The following is an 18441-nucleotide window of genomic DNA, read 5'->3' as shown; positions in this document are numbered from 1 at the left end:
TCCTAAAATGGTAAGGGGTCCTAATTCATCATAGGAAAAATGGTTGCTCCAAACACATCCACGTGCCAAATTTGGTTCTATTTGCTTGATTAGTTCTCGAGTTATGAGGAAATTTGTATTTCATTTGTATGGGAGCCCCGCCTCCTAAGGTGGGGAGGGGTCCTAATTCATCATAGAAAAAAATTTTGTCTCCAAAAACACCCACGTGCCAAATTGGGTTCCATTTGCTTGATTAGTTCTCGAGTTATGAGGAAATTTGTATTTCATTTGTATGGGAGACCCTCCTCCTAAGGTGGGGAGGGGTCCTAATTCATCATAGAAAAAAATTTTGTCTCCAAAAACACCCACGTGCCAAATTTTGTTCCATTTGCTTGATTAGTTGTTGAGTTATGAGGCAATTTGTATTTCATTTGTAAAGGAGCCCCCCCTCCTAAAGTGGGGAGGGGTCCCAATTCATCATAGAAAAAAAATTTGTCTCCAAAAACACCCACGTGCCAAATTTGGTTCCATTTGCTTGATTAGTTCTCGAGTTATGAGGAAATTTGTATTTCATGTGTATGGAAGCCCCCCCTCTTAATAGGGCGAGGTCATTATTCCCCTTCTAAAGAGGGGAGGAGTCTCATTTCACCATAGAAAAAAAAATTGCCTACAAAAACACCCACATGCTAAATTTGGTTCCATTTGCTTGATTAGTTTTAGAGATATAGGTAAATTTGCATTTCATTTGTATGGGAGCCCCCCCCCCCTCCTAAAAAGGTAAGGGGTCTCAATTCATCATAGAAAAAAATCATGCCTCCAAAAACACTCGGATGCCAAATATGGTTCCATTTGATTAATTAGTATTCGAGTTTTGAGGAAATTTGTATTTCATTTGTATGGGAGCTCCCCCCACTCCTAAAGCGGGGAGGGGTCTCAATTCACCATAGAACAAATTTTTGTCTATAAAAACACCCACATGTAAAATTTTGTTCCATTTGCTTGATTAATTCTCGAGTTATGCAGAAATTTGTGTCAAGTTTTTAGTCTTGACCTTGAAATGCGGTCATACATATATATAATTATTTTTTTGAAACGATGGTTCTACAATTGATGAAGGGACGGTAGGGGAAAGAAATGAAAATTTTTGGTGAAGGAAGGGAAGAGTGGAAAGGAAAGGGGGGGGGATATTTGTAGCTACGCTTGACAAGTAGTCATTTTGACTCCTACCCTTTGTCCAATGCTGGAAGGTGCATGAGTCAAACCAAGCTATAATCTAAGATTATAACCGGATTGGAACCCACAACACCCGCCAGGGCATTTGCTGGTACTTGTACCTTTGAACCATAGAGGCGCTGGACAAAAGGAGACTGCAAAATCCACTTACCAAGATAGCGACGCGTTTGGTTGGGTTATTGACACATATTGTGCCTCTTCCTACATTCCTACAGATACAAGTACCAGCGAACCATATGCCTTGGCGGGTGTTGTGGGTTCGAATCCGGTTATAATCTCAGATTATAGCTTGGTGCGACTCATGCACCTTCCAGCATTGGACAAAAGGTAGGAGTCAAAATGACTACTTGTCAAGCGTAGCTACCAATATCCCCCCCTCCCCCTTTCCTTTTCACTCTTCCCCTCCTTCACCAAAAATTTTCATTTCTTTCCACTACCGTCCCTTCATCAATTGTAGAACCATCGTTTCAAAAAAAATATTAATATATGTGTATGACCGCATTTCAAGGTCAAGACTAAAAACTTGACACAAATTTCTGCATAACTCGAAAATTAATCAAGCAAATGGAACAAAATTTTACATGTGGGTCTTTTTCCATCGAGAGAACCTTTCGTAGCCCCAAAAATCCCTACATGCAAATTTTCACGCCGATCGGTTCAGTGGTTTTCGATTCTAAAAGGAACATAGGGACAGACGGACAGACAGAAATCCTTTTTATAGGTATAGATGTACCTACTTAATAAGTTTGAAGTTTCACTAGAACAGCGACCTGTTTAAGGTCTGCAATATGGTAGCGAAACTGAGATGCATTTGTGATTAATTTTGACTGCAACAAGCATTCCTGCACCCCTAGAGAGATTACTGATAAGTTCGCTACGGTCGCATCGGGAGAAACAGTATTCGGATGATAGCACTGAGTCATGGATATCGGGTCGGGTTATATAGTCATCTACGAAGCGTTCAATCTAATATGCTAACACTAATGCTAATAACTCGCTGATTGCTCAACCAATTGAATAGGTATTTATATCAGGGGGTCAGAAATTATTTTACGAATAAAACGATATAAATAAATAGAAACGAAATATTTCAAATATTCATTGTTTATTTTTTATTATATATAAAATATTGTTTTATTTAGTTCTTGTCATTAAATAGCATATTTAATATAAGGTATTATTCTATTAGGTTCAAATTGAAGTCTAACTTTCTCACATCTATTCTATTGTTAATATTATTATTTACCATGCTGCATCAAAATCCGGACGGTACCAATATCCGGACACCTTCACTAATTTATCCTTATTAAGTAATAATAAATGCAATTTATGAGGTGTAGCTATGTGGATTACTTTGAAAATATATCTAAGATCGTTTAAACATAATCGGTGGTTAAGTAGGCTGCGCGAAATAACTTAAATAAATCCAAACGTAACGTTGGTGTCAAACAGTGACGTAGCCAGGATTTTCGTTCGGGGGGGGGGGGGGGCAAGTCATTTTTTTATTAGAGAAGTTTTAAACTTAGGAGGTTCACTCACCTCTCGAGGGAGGCCAAATTAGTACGCAGAAAACCTTTTGTTTAAGAAATATATTTAATGCTTATGTTACAGAATGTTCTTTCGAATTAATTAATTAATTTGTAACTATTCATGTAACACAAGTAACTTTCTCATGGTTTTCATAAGTTTGCGTACAATATGATATCTGCTAATTAGTTTGCTGGTGTGAAAAATGTTTTACAGGATTTTTAAAAACTTCATAGCTTCTGGCACTCTCGCATCGAACCTACTTTTCCCTCCGCAAGACGCTTCGATCAAGGAGCATACACCGCACAAAGCAGACGATGTACAATGCGCTAATCAGACCGATAATCCTATTCTTCAGCAGACGGATTTTTCGCCGGATCTCTTCGAGATCGGGAGCCGGCACGCTGTTGTCGTTTGTGGGCACTCCGAGGTTAACTTCCGTTGCGTCTCCTATTGCTATATCGCCGTTGAGATGCTCATCGAAATACTGCTTCCACCTATCGAACACCTCGCGCTCGTTTGTGATAAGATCCCCTCCCTCGTCCCTACACATGTCAGGTTTAGGTGTGTAGCCCTTACGAGTTTGGTTTATCTCTTCGTAAAACGTGCGCGCGTCATTAACCCAGAATAGTTGTTCCAGCTCCTCACAATCTCTGGCGCTTTTTCCTCCTCAGGATCATGGTCAACTCATTCCGCGCTTGTCGATTCTTGGCCAAATTCTCTCTCGTGGATATGATTAGATAGTTTTCCCAAGCTCTTCGTTTCCTACAATTCTATCGCTTGTTGGCATTCCCCGTCAAACCAATCATTTCGTGCACTCGATGTATGCACGAGCGTATCATACTCCATCCGTTTTTGAGGGTTGAAGCATCTAGCTCCGCAGAAGAGGGCATAGCTTCATCCAGTACGCGCGCGTAGTTTTCGGCAACTGGCGGGTTGTTTAACTGCCGAATGTTTAACCGAGAAGAGCGGTTTTGTCGCGAGATATAAACCGAGTTTTAAACGCACATGTACTGCTACTAGGTAATGGTCCGAGTCGATACGGAGCATACGTTGGTGATGTTCGAGAAAAACCGGCCCTCGATGAGAATATGGTCGATTTGGTTAGAAGTTCGTTGGTCAGGTGATCTCCAGGTGGCTTTGTGGATATCTTTGTGGGAAACGAAAATGCTCGGGAACTGCAAAGTTGATGCATCGCTGGCTGTTGTCGTTTGTGTCGGTGTGCAGGCTATGGGGCCCGATCACAGGTCTATACATTGCTTTCCTGCCGACCTGGGTGTTCATAGCCCCGATGACGATCTTGATGTCCTATCATGAGCAGCTGTCGTACGTTGCCTTCAGCTGCGCATAGAAAGCTTCCTTCTCGTCGTCGAGTATACCTTCGTGTACGTTAATGATAGTGTAATTGAAGAAACGGCGTTTTATCCTCAACACGCACATTTTCTCGTTGATCGTTATCCAGTCCTTTATGCGATTCTGCATTGCCTATCCGGAAAACGGTTCAAAAGTGTCCGGATATTGATTCACTGAGAGGTGAGGTGTCCGGATTTATGAACAAGACATGAACAAGAGCCTGTTTATTTCTTTTATTTTAATGTATTTTTTGAGTGTTCATTATATAATTGACGTGTTATTGCAAATTTAAGCTTTATATTTGATTACAGTACAAAGCAATTAGTAGAATGCTGCGAAATTATTGTTTACGGAGCATATTAAACATATGACCTGCTTAAGTGTCCGGATACTGATGCAGCATGGTACAAAGTTTATGTATTCAATGAACATTTTCAAAATATCACTTTTTATTACTCTGGTTAGGTGATTTAAGACTAGTCGTAGTAGATCCTCGAAGAAAAGCCTCTGCCATCCGCCGAGCGCCGTAATCATCCTCCGCTGCATATATGGCCATGCTGCAGCTACTCGAGGACATTCGCAAAACTTATGCTGCAGGGTCTCTATTGCTACCACGCAATGTTGACAAAATGAACTAGTTGCTCGTCCGATGATATAAATCAGTCTACGGTGCTCCGTTTTTTCGTTGACTAGCAAGTAGAGATCAGTGCGCTGACTGGATGCTAATCTTCTTGATGATATGTTCCTCCAAATTTGTTTCCAATTTAAAGCTGGTCTATTTCGTTCCACCCGTGGTTGCTCGGTTTACTCGACGTAGAAACGGTGAATGAGCAAGCTGGAGGGGTTTTGTTTGATATCTTGTAGTAATGAAGGAATCTGCTGAGAGAGGAGTTTCAGACAAGGCAGATCTGCGGGAGGAGGGATATTTTTGACGAGTAGGGATTGATAGCAAGGAATGGCATCAATCTCACGTAAGTGACATTTTATCAGCAGGGCTTTGCATTTGATCGCCGGCAGTTGAAGTTTCAATCCACCTTGCTCCTTGCTACGAGCCAGTTGTTGCATTGGGATTCGTGCAGGCAGTCCAAGAAACAAGAAATTTCCCATTGTCGATGTCAATTTTCCTGTGTGAGCACATTGTGGTGGAATTATTGACGAAAGGTACCATACCTTCGAAGTGACAAAGGTATTCAGTAGTATCACTTTCTGCTGCAAGGCAAGGGAGCGCATATTATGTAACCAACTGATTTGCGAAATCCTGGATACAATAGAGTCTCAGTTCAATTTCACCATCATACGTATAAAGTTGGTAAAGATTACACCCAAGACTTTCACTTTTACATCTGTTTGTAATGCTGCTACTGCTAAAGGGTTCCCATTCACAAACCCGACATCAATCGCAACAGTTTTTTGGCGATTTAGTTTTGCCCCAGCCTCATAATTGTCGAACAGCTGATATATCCGAACGATTTTCTGTGCTGAGGTAGTTATTACTGTTATATCGTCGGCGTATGCAACACAGAGTTCTTCATTCAAAATACACTCTATTCGCGTGAGCAGTGGATGGAGATAAAGTACAAAGAGCAACATTGACATCGGATCCCCTCCAATGCTACGATCCTATTGACTCTAGAAGCCTCTCCCAACCGAGATTCTAACATACGACGACTGGCTTATTAGACCAGCGTCTTACCTCGAGGCCAACTGGGAGGCTTGGCAGGAACGCATGCGAGACCCGATCGAACGCATGGTCGAGATCAAACGGTATCAACTTCCCTCTCTGTTTACTACCGTTGAGTTTGGCTATGCGATCCTTGAGTGAGAGTGTAGCTTGGAAGATTGAACGATCACAATTGGCACACTTCTGAGCGTTGCTCAGTACATGATGTGTTCGGAGTACTTGTTCTACAAGGGCTTTCATCACACGGGAGAGAGTTTTGAAATCGACGTTGAGCATTCTGATCGGACCATACGCTCTTGCTGTTCTGTCGTTGCCTCTCTTTTTAACTAATACAACTGTGCCGTCGATAAACTCTTGGGGAATCTCGTTCGTTATCGCTTCATTAATAACGAAGTAGAGCTCCCTATAAATGATATCGAAGGTTCGTTGATAAAATTCTATTGGTAAGCCATCGACGCCTGGCGATTTTAGTTTTTGAGACGATCGTATGGCGTTTTTGAGTTCATCGATCATTATCTCTGCCATTAGAGAAGCGTTGCTTGCGTCGTCTTCGGTAGAGTTCTGAATTGAGAGACTGGCCATGGCAACTCAGTAGCTCGCGAGAACTTGGCATCATTGAGCCAGCTACACACGTTTCACGTAATCAGTGAGTGTCGTTGGTTTAATGATACGAATTTTTGAGTGACATGGCCAGTCTCTCAATTCAGAACTCTAGATTCGAAATCAGATTGGCCGTCCTGTCTATTTTCCTCTGCCATGTATAGATCTCTGAAAAATCGGTACATGTGCTGCTCGATTCCTCGGGAGTCTTGTATTCGCTCTCTTTGCTGGTTCTCCAACTCAGTAATGATGTCTTTTTGTGTCGTCTATCACCCAACTGGAAGGTGGATAGGCTTTCCCCGGCAACAAACGGTCCATTTATTCGTATGAAATTTTGTGCCTTCACGCCAAGCATTTGTGCCTTCACGCGATTGATAGTTAGCAGCATGTCGGGATTTTGGTAGTATGGTATGGTTTTGGTAGTATCATATGCTAGTCTTAATTGTAAATACAGCCGTTGATGTTCTGCGTTCTAAACATTTCATTCGATTTCCATCGGAAAAAAGATTTTATTTTTGGTTTCGCATAAGAAATCCACCAAGTCAACCAGCTAGGGAAACAATCTCGTTGACGAGTCCAATACAGTAGACTCTCGGAAAAGTTAATTGATTGGGGAATGGGTCGATTAACTTTTCCGAAATATTAACTTTTCTGAGTAGTCCTAAAAGTCACTGAAAATGATAAATACAAAAGTGAAAAATGCATTCCGGGATATAGGATACATATTTTTATGTATCTGAAGTTCTAATGGAAAGAAATATGTAGCAATATCTTTATGAAATAATACTTAGTTTCGAAAAAGTTTTTTTTATAAAATCATACCTTTCACTAAGTTTAAAATAGTCGATTACACTAGTTTACTTTGGTTTTTTCGTAGTCTGCGACTACGTTTTGATTAAAAATAAGCGATCGTGCTTATTTTTAGTTTTTTGCTGTTCCTTCTTTTGCATTTACAATTCAATCTGAGTTTGCGCTCTTCTAGTATGTTTTCAAAAACCCTGTCCGATACAAGAGTTTAATTTAATCCCAGTTATGATGCAACTCTGTATGAAACTGTGGACACAATTGTGGTGACAATAAGCCGAAAAATAAGAAATAAAGATAGAAGGTAAACACACGTGTGTGAAGAAACGCTTGGACAACCAATAAATGCAAACTCTCAGAAAAGTTAAGGCAAAAATTAACTTTTTAGAGCGTTGCATGAGAGCTGATATACGCTTAACTTTTCTTTACAATTAACTTTTCAGAGAGTTAACTTTTCTGAGAGTCTACTGTACTGCCATAGGACTTGAAAATCCTCGATGTTTCCAGCAGTCAAGAAGTGAGGACAAAGGCACCAAAAACCACGCCCTTGTTCGCGACCAAGATGTGGTAGGAAGATTCGGGCTGTTAAAGCTTTATGGTCTGTGAAGGAACATATGTACATGCGTGGCAGCGCTCCGTAACTGTTCACAAAATCCAGTGCTAATGTATATACGATCGAGCCTGGACGCAGCATTATGTGTAATGTATGTTGGTGCGGGGGACGTGGGGTACAGTTTGAGCCACAAGTCGTGTAGTTGCATTTGCTGTACAGTCTAGGGATGGGAAAACTATCATTAATTACTGACAGTTATCAGTAAGTAGTAATATCACTAAATATCAGTAAGGTTTCGCAGTTATTGATGCTTACTGATACAGTTACGTCGTCCCGTTAGAAAAATCAGTTGGATTAAATTTAATGGTCGGTAGTTGCGTACGATAGACGAAAGTGACACAATATGTCGTCGTTGTCGTCAGCAGCCTAGAGCCGAGGTGACTCGTCCTGTTTCAAACAGTCGTCTCTATTCAACTCGATCTTGGGCCATTCGTTGCAAGTTTCCTAGTCGTCTCAAAAGTCATAAATTGCTATCGACGTGGTCAAACCATCTTACATGTTGAATCTTCGTGTTTCCGGTGCCGGTGGGGTTGTTGAAAATAACGGTTGTCGTTGCTTTGTCGTCCGGCATCCTTACGACGTGCCCGGCCCACCGTAGTCTACTGACTTTCGTCAGATGTAGATGGGAGTCTCTGGGATTCTCAAGCAGTGAAAGTATGTCGTGATTCATATACTTCTACCCTTGATGAAAATCATGCCTCTCGTTTCGATACTCGCTGGTCGGAACACCGCCTCAAGAGTGATGTTGAACAGCATACTGGATAAGCTGTTACCTTGTCCCAACCCTCGCCGAGTCTCGATGGGACTCGAGTGTGCCCGGAGACGTGCGAAACACATCACTCGTTCCAATGTAGATCTGATTAGTCGGGTCAGTTTATCCGGAAAACCGGTTTCGTGCAATATGTACCATAGCTGGTCTCGTTGGACTGTATCGTATGTTGCTTTGAAATCAATAGAGATCTGATCCGAGGACACGATGTACCCTCAACATTTCTGCAAGATCTGTCGGATGGAAAAAATCTGATCGGTAGTTGCACGAGCCCCCATTAAGTCCGCCTGATAAATTTCAATGTAAAATTACAATGAATAATGCAGTTATTACAATTTCCTTTTTTTTTGCTACAATGCCGTGATGGGTAAAAATACTGACATTTACTGATAGTTATCAGTAATGTACTGAAACTACTGATAGTTATCAGTAACGATTTTTAATGAAAGTTCCCATCCCTAGTACAGTCGCTTGGAGAACTGGGCTAGAATTTGGACCCGTGGAATTACTTGAACGTAGCACACAGTTAAAATCACCAGCAAGGTAACCAGCAACATCACCAGGTGGTAAGCGATCGTGCTGCTGAAGAATCTTTCTCTTTCTGCACGAACAGCTGTGCCCGATGGTGCGTAGATGTTGCAGAGAGTCATGTTTTGCACTCGCAGAGCGATGAGTCGGCCATCCAGGCTCTTCTCCACATGTGAGAATGGGATATGGTCTTTTAGCGCGATTGCTGTTCCACGTCTTGCAAGGTCCACATTACAGATCATATTGTATCCAGGCAGAGAGAGCTGTTCGTTTTCTACCTCCTGTAAAGCAAAGCCGGGGTGCTAATTCCGTTATCGAAATTTCACCTTCTGTTTTTTATACGACAGACTTTGCAACCAGCTGTTAGAATACAAGACAGTGCGGGGTCAGTGCTACGATCCTATTGACTCTAACAGCCTCCTTCTACCTCCTGTAGGAAAGCGATATCTACTTCAAGCGTTCGTAAGAAGTTCCGTAGAGCGTCAATCTTCGTGGTATTTGTTATATTGTTGATGTTGATAGTTGCGAGGTTTTAGCTAGAGAATTCAGCCATTAGGATAGTTGGTTACCCTCGACAGACGAATCGATTTCATTTCCATCGACTTTGCTACCAGCAGTTTTGCGCGCTATTCTACTGCCAGCCGGAGACTGTTGACCTGATGACGAGGTCAGTAGCCCGCTGTTCGTGGGCTGAGTAGATATCGAAGAAGAGTTCAACAGAGGAAAGTTTGGTTCGGTCATTATTGGTGATGGTAACAAATTCTGTTGATGTCGGCGGGGTGTTTGTTTCGATGGCGGCATAATGTATACATTGGCTGAAATGTTATCAGTTTTTGACTCGCTCGGATTGACGAAGTTTGAGAGGGTATTTATTTGTTTCACAAAGGGTGTGAGGCGTTTCTTTGACTTCAAAAGTAACGAAATGGGAGCAATCTGTTTTGCGGCTTCGGCGTATGTTTTCTGCACTAGCAGTTTTTTGTTTTGCACACAGGTGACACCAATATGGATGTACTCGTGGCAGTGGCGGCAAGTTTAACGATGCACTTTGACATTATCTGGTCTCTTTGGCACATTCGCAAAGCCTATACGGAAAGTATTTTCTCGACGGCCCATCGCGGAATCGTTTGCACGCACAGCGACCCGTAAACGGCTCAGCGATGAGCAGAAAGAGAAACACTAGGCACTGATAAATTGGTTCGCGTTCGACTTCCATGGAGCGATAACAAAAACGCATCTATTCAGCTCGGAAGATGAACGATATCTATGAAGTATTCCACCACGCACACATATAAAGATTTTTTGACATTAGCTGAGGCCCTCGCTGAAGCTGTTTGCAGTAGGAATAATATCAAAAACATCAAATATCAAACTCCCGGATCCTCTCCTCCACTCTTCGCTCCCCTCTCACTCCTACATAAACGATCCGCAGCTAATGTCATTCTCGTTAGTGACGAAACCGCAAATTACTTCATTGTTGATAAATGCATATAGGACACGGGAGGGTATTTTCAGCCCAATAAGCGATTGCATCTATTTTTTCAGCCTATTGCCTAGTTCTAGTGGAAGAACAGGTGGCTTTGGCGAAAGAATAGGCTAATGGGCTGAATTTAGAAACATTTGTATTTGTTCTGGCTTTTGGAGCCTTTCTGCTCTTAAGCAATAATTGAATTACAGTTATAAATTAAACATTGACTTAAATAATTATAATCTAAACACTATATAATTGACCTCTGTAGTACAGACTAGGTCTTCATCTTAACATATTCGGTGTCATATCCAAAGTTATAATATACTGAAGTCCGTTAAATTCGTGCATGAACCTGCATGTCGCTTCATGCTGCGTATAGTTTCTGCTTTGTAGAGGAGGCTCGAATGTTCTGCGCCGACGAAGTACAGCGGGACTCCTATTTAAACTTAATTTGTCGCTTAACACTTGGCTTCCTACTCGACCAGACAATACATTCACAAAAAAGACAACATCCGTTATTTTATGTCTGGCGGTCACGGTATCCAGATCGACAAGCATACAAAGTTGCTCATATGGAGGGAGGTGGTCGTTGTTCCGTACTAAGTTCCTTAGGGCAAATCTCACGAATTTTTCTGAATGCCTTCCAAATCATCATCATCATCATCATCATCATCATCATCATCATCATCATCATCATCATCATCATCATCATCATCATCATCATCATCATCATCATCATCATCATCATCATCATCATCATCATCATCATCATCATCATCATCATCATCATCATCATCATCATCATCATCATCATCATCATCATCATCATCATCATCATCATCATCATCATCATCATCATCATCATCATCATCATCATCATCATCATCATCATCATCATCATCATCATCATCATCATCATCATCATCATCATCATCATCATCATCATCATCATCATCATCATCATCATCATCATCATCATCATCATCATCATCATCATCATCATCATCATCATCAATCATGATGGTGACGTGACGTAGGGTAGGGTGACGTAGGACTATATCAGATCACTAGATCAAAGACTAATGTTAACTGCATTTCTGGCATATTCTGGCATAGCATATTCTTATAAACATGAATCTGTGAGTGCCATTGTTTAAGTGAATTTAATTCTTCATTGAATGCAATGATGGCTTGGAAAATACATGGACAGGGGTTCATAAATACAACGCCTGCAACCAGGGATGGAAAAATATCGCTTCTAGCGATCAAGATCATAGGAGTGATCAGATTCAGATTCATTGACATTACTACTTGTAAGCGACAAACACTTTGTCGCGATCCGTACCGATTATGACAAACCTCATATCAGATCATGTTCATTCTATGATTGCGTTGAGAAATATAACAAATAAAGACGATTGGTTGTGTGCATCGTATGAATCGCAATACAAACAACATGTGTGATCTTTTTTCTCGCAGGTAAGTAAAATGTAACACTATGATCGACTGCTGAGACTGTTTAGAGAACAAAATCTTGTGATCAACGCTAAAGATTCACTGTTTGTTATGATCTGTACGGATCGTGATCTGTGCGTGTGGCGATAACTCACAGATTTTATCAAAATTACTGATCTTTCATCCCTGCCTGCAACCTTTGAGGCTTGAAAATTTGTTTTAAAAATCACTTGTGTGTAGCATAAAGGTTGAAATAGTAATGAATGACCAGCCCACAGATTATTGGATCAAATACGGTTGTGCGTAACCCGACATGTTTCAATAATCTTACTTTAAAAGGGCCATTGGTTACAAATAACATTAAAGCCAAAGTACGTTCATCGCAAATATGACGTGCCATTCGAATGTGCTTATCTTTTGACATGAATGGCAACAGACACGTAAGTTAGCGGCGTCGTTTCACTGTCTTTTACTCCGAGAAGGTTTTACTAGTTTACTTTCACAGCTTACCGGTTGTTACATAGCAAAAAATATGGCACAAACGCAAAAATTTCTGTTTTATTTGTACGAGAGTCCTTATCTTCTTACCACAGGAATGGGGGGTCTCAAATCACCATAAAATAAATTCATGCCTCCAAAAACCCCCACATGCCAAATTTGGTTTCATTTGCTTGATTAGAACTCGAGTTATGAGGAAATTTGTATTTCATTTGTATGGGATCCCCCTTCATAAAAAAGGCAAAGGTCCTAATTCATTATAGAAATAATTTTTGCCTCCAAAACCCCCACATGCTAAATTTGATTCCATTTGCTTAATTAGTTCCCGAGTTTTGAGGAAATTTGTGTTTCATTTGTATGAAAGCCCCCTCTCTTTAAAGAGGAAGGGGCTCAATACACCATAGAAAAAATTCTTACCTCCAAAAACCCCACATGCCAAATTTGATTCCTTTTGCATGATTGACCAAACTCGTGACTTTAGTCATGACCTTGAAATGCGGTCAGGCATATATTAATATTTTTTTTTGAAACGATGATTCTACAATTGATGAAGGGACGGTAAGGGAAAGTAATGAAGAAGGATTTTTTCGGGAATGAAGGGGAAGGGTGGAAAGGAAGGGGGGGGGGGGGTAATATTAGTTAGAGATTTATGAGGAAATTTGTATTTCATTTGTATTTCATTTGTATTTCATTTGTATGGGAGCCCCCCGCCTCCCCTCTTAGAAATGGAAGGGATCTCAGTACACCATAGAAAAATGTCCTACCTTCAAAAAACCCCAATGCCAAATTTGGTTACATTTGCTTGATTAGTTTTTAAGTTCTGAGGAAATTTGTTTCATTTGCATAGCAGCCCCCCCTCTTACTCCCTCCATAAAATGGTTTTCTTACCCCCTCCATAAAATTGCTGATCATTTTATCAGGCATTGGCATCCAACGACATATAAATTGTACAGTTTCGTTCAGTAGTTTAGTAGTTATTAGCATTTGAAATCTTTCATTCAAACGTTACACTTCTATTTTCGTTTTCACAAAGTGCTACCCAGTCCCAGTATCCAGCTTTCCACGAGCGATAATGGCGGATATTGAGCACAAGTGGGCATCATCTTTTGACATGTATTGGAGGAGCGTCTAGTTCGCCCTGACGGAGTTAATATGGATACATTCATGATTGTTTGTTGTTCGAATGTAAAAATGTAAACATTGTTTAATTTTGCAGATCAGCTGAAGTGGAACATAACTAAACAGATTCAAACTTTTATAGTGGTTTGCGGCTACAATTTGCTGAAGGCATTGGCTCAGAATACTTTTTCACAATCGTGCGAATTAAATATTCGAAACATTACACATTAACGCAAACATTAACTTCATGTTGGTCGAGCCGTTGTCAAGTTTGCTCTCGAACAGCGTCTCAACTTGATAAGAAACTTTTCGTTGCGTATTAGGACATTCTTCCTGAAATTTGCGAAAACTGCAAAGCCACAATCCATAAAACTTGTTGTCCGTTCAATTATGTTCCTCTTTAGCTGATCTGCAAAATTGAACAATGTTTACATTTTTACATTCGAACAACAAACAATCATGAATGTATCCATAGTAACTCCGTCAGGGCGAACTCGACGCTCCTCCAATGCATGTCAAAAGGTTGTGCCCACTTGTGCTCAATATCCGCCATTATCGCTCGTGGAAAGCTGGATAGTAAACAAAGACGTAGTCCTACGTCAAAAAGCTGAAAAACTTTGGTGTGTTCGACAAAGTTGTTCAGCAGATATAGCGCTATTCGTTGGATTATAATAATTCGGAATTGCCTCACTACGTGGCGCTAGCGTATATGTAATATTTTGATACATGCTGTATCTTGCGCTGCTGACTACTTAGAAAGTTGCAGTCTTCGGCAAGGTTGTTCAAATGACTGCCACCTTCAAGATGGCATGGAAAATAGCACAGAACTGACTCACTACGTGACGCTAGTGTATATGTGATATGCTGAAACAGACTGTATCTTACGCTGCTGTCTATCTAGAAAGTTGCGGTCTTCGGGAAGGTTGCTCAAATGACTGCCACCTTCAAGATGGTATGGAAAATAATGCAGAATCGGCTCAACGGACGGCGCTAGTTTATGTGTGATTTTTTTTGTGTCTCCCATAACTCATGATTTTGGTAATGTACAAGAAGTTGCTTTCTTCGGAAAGGTTGTTTAAGTGGTTATTGTAAAGTTGGTTGGAAAATTAGCTAATATTTTGCACGTTATTCAACACAATGCTGGTCGCTTACAAAATTTCTTAGCAAAATGCAACGTTGGCAGTCGATGAAATTCGTTAGAATTTTTTCACTGCTCGCATTTAACTTGCAACGGACATGAAATATGTATTGCAACACGAGAAAGTTGAATTACTAAAAGTAACATTACGTATACCGTTGACTTTACATTATTAATGCTGTGTGACCTAAATGCCTATTAAGTTGTAACAAGTTTCGATTAAAAAAATTGTGATAAAAATGCAAATATACTTGTTCATGAATCATTAAGAATGTTTAGAAAGTATCTGGAAATGTGTTAACGTGACTGAGACTAATTGAATAAGTGAGTTTGTAGAATTTCTCTGGCCATTTAGTAGATTAGCACGATAAATTTTTTTGCAGGCAGTAAATGTTGCTAGAGAATAAAATTGAGCTTGGAGCGTTCAGCATCGCAAGATGCAGCCTGTCTAAGAATACTACATGTACGCGCCACGAGTGAGTTCTGCGCTATTTTCCAGACCATCTTGATGGAGGCAGTCATTTGAGTAACCTTTCCGTAAACTCCAACTTTCTAGATAGTCAGCAGCACAAGATACAGCTTGTCTAAGCATATTACATATACACTAGCGCCACGTAGCGAGTTAGTTCTGTGCTATTTTTCGTGCCATCTTGAAGGTGGCAGTCATTTGAGCAACCTTCCCGAAGACCGCAACTTTCTAGATAGTAAGCAGCGCAAGATATTGCCTATATAAGAGTATTACATATACGCTAGCGCCACGTAGTGAGACAATTTCGCAATAATATAGTCCAATGAAAACCCGTTGATGTACTGAACAACTTTGTCGAAGACACCAACCTTCTATACGGTCGGGATCACGAGTTATTCCATGGTGGAACCAATTAAGTCAATTCCCATATGCTACGTAGACTCCAATAAGCATGTTCGACCGCGTTAATGGAATCACTCCAGACTGTCCTTATTGGAGACGTTCTTATTCGAAACCGCGTTATTGGGGGGACTGCTGTATACTTGATCATTGCAGTATCAAATAGTATGTTTAACCGTTATGTGTTCGGCTGGGTACCCGGGTACCTTTTGAGACTTTATTGCCTCGAAAAACAAGGTTTACGACAACTCAGCCAGCTAAAACTCGAAGAATGCTCCTAACTAGTGGGAATAAACCATTTGTCATCAACAGATTGCCTGTAGCAGCAAGGGGGGTCGAAGGGGGGGCCTTCGAATTTTTTTACCCCATAAGTGTTCGGATGGGTACCCGGGTACCCACCGAAATGAAATGCTTCTAACTTTATCAATTCTTGACCGATTTTGGACCTTGAACCGTCAAAAGATTGAAAAATTTGTCTACTTTTAGAGCATGAGCCTGACCAAACCTGGGACTACGTCTGGTTCCCGTAAATCCGTATCTCCGGGACCATGTTCCGGATCCAAAACAAATGTGTACAATTGTCAATAAAACCACACAATATTAACCACTAGCAATATGTATATCAAAATTCACGAAATCACTCCAGGAGTTGAGTTTTATCCATTTTAAGTTCATTTGATAAGCTGTCCCCGGAATGGCCACTCCGAAGCAGGTTCCTGTGGGGCTCTATGAGGTCAGTAACCTGTTTGGTTAGAAACCCCAGCAATTTGTATGTCAAACTTCATGAAATCACTCCAGGAGTTGATTTTTATCCACTTTGAGTCCGTTTGATGAGTTGTCTCCAGAATGGCCACTCCGGAGCAGATTCCCGTGGGGTCCTCTGAGGCCACTAGCATGTTTGGATAGAAACCCTAGCAATATGTATGTCAAAATTCATGAAATCACGCCAGGAGTTCATTTTTATCCATTTTGAGTCCATCTGACAAGTTGTCCCCGGAGTGGCCATTCCGAGGACAACTCATCAAATGGACTCAAAATGGATAAAAATCAACTCCTGGAGTGATTTCATGAAGTTTGACATACATATTGCTGGGGTTTCTAACCAAACATGTTACTGGTCTCATAAGGCTCCACAGGAACCTGTTGCGGAATGGCCATTCCGAGGACACGTCAGCAACTGAACTCAAAAAGAATAAATTTCAATTCCTGGAGTAATTTCACGAATTTTGATATACATATTGCTAGGGTTTCTATCCAAACATGTTACTGCTCTCATGGAGCCCCACAGGAACCTGCTCCGGAATGGCCATTCCGGGGACAGCTTATCAAATGAACTCAAAATGAATAAACCTCAACTCCTGGAGTGATTTCACGAATTTTGATATACATATTGCTAGGGTTTCTATCCAAACATGTTACTGGTCTCATAGGGCTCCACAGGAACCTGCTCCGGAATGGCCATTCCGAAGACAACTCGTTAAATGGACTCAAAATGGATAAACATCAACTCCTGGAGTGATTTCATGAATTGTGATACCAATATTATGTGGTTTTATTGACAATTGTTCACATTTGTTTTGGATCCGGAACATGGTCCCGGAGATCCGGATTTATGGGAACCAGACGTGGTTCCAGGCTTGGTAAGTCTCATGCCCTAAAAATAGACAAATTTTCCAATCTTTTGACGGTTCAAGATCCAAAATCGGTCAAGAATTGATAAAGCTAGAAGCATTTCATTTCGGTGGGTACCCGGGTACCCATCCGAACACTTATGGGTGTTAAATTTCCCGTACACATAACGGTTAATGTACTTACATATTACAGGAAGTTTCGTTATACAGTATACTCTCAGAAAAGTTAACTCTCTGAAAAGTTAATTGTAAAGAAAAGTTAAGCGTATATCAGCTCTCATGCAACGCTCTAAAAAGTTAATTTTTGCCTTAACTTTTCCGAGAGTTTGAATTTATTGGTCGTCCAAGCGTTTCTTCACACTTGTGTTTACCTTCTATCTTTATTTCCCATTTTTCGGCTTATTGTCGCCTTTCCACAGTTTCATACAGAGTCGCATCATAACTGGGATTAAATTAAACTCTTGTATCGGATAGTTGCAATAATAGTTCAATACGGGCATATACTAGTCGCAGACTACGAAAAAACAAAAGTAAACTAGTGTAACCGACTATTTTAAACTTAGTGAAACGTATTATTTTATAAAAAACTTACGAAACTAAGTATTATTTCATAAAGATATTGCTACATATTTCTTTCCATTACAACTTCCAGATATATAAAAATAGCTATCCTATATCCCGGAATGCATTTTTCGCTTTTCTATTTATCATTTTCTATGACTTTTAGGACTACTCAGAAAAGTTAATATTTCGGAAAAGTTAATCGACCCATTCCCCAATCGATTAACTTTTCCGAGAGTCTAATGTACCTATTATTCGTAGTTTTTTCTGCAGTTATAGTACGAAATTATGATTAGATATTTTTATTAAGATCGCAAATTTATCGACTGCTTGTAGTGTGACATTGCGATTTTTGTCTGTGTTATATTGGAAACGCATGGTAGTTTTACAATTCATGCATCTTTAAAATAAGTTCTGTAACGTTTAAATTTACAGAATTTAGAGTAAACAGAAAGTCAATAGCATAATAATGTCTGATTAACATCGCTTTATTTGGTTATTTACTGAAACACAGATAAAACATTAAACATGCGACTCCCACAATTTCAAATTTTGTTTACGAATTTCGCGCCTTGGAGACATTCTATCCGCAGGTAGGCGCATAGATCTGACAAAC

The sequence above is a fragment of the Sabethes cyaneus genome, chromosome 1 (genome assembly GCF_943734655.1).
Source record: "Sabethes cyaneus chromosome 1, idSabCyanKW18_F2, whole genome shotgun sequence".
NCBI lineage: Eukaryota > Metazoa > Arthropoda > Insecta > Diptera > Culicidae > Sabethes > Sabethes cyaneus.
This window is presented reverse-complemented; position numbering follows the sequence as displayed.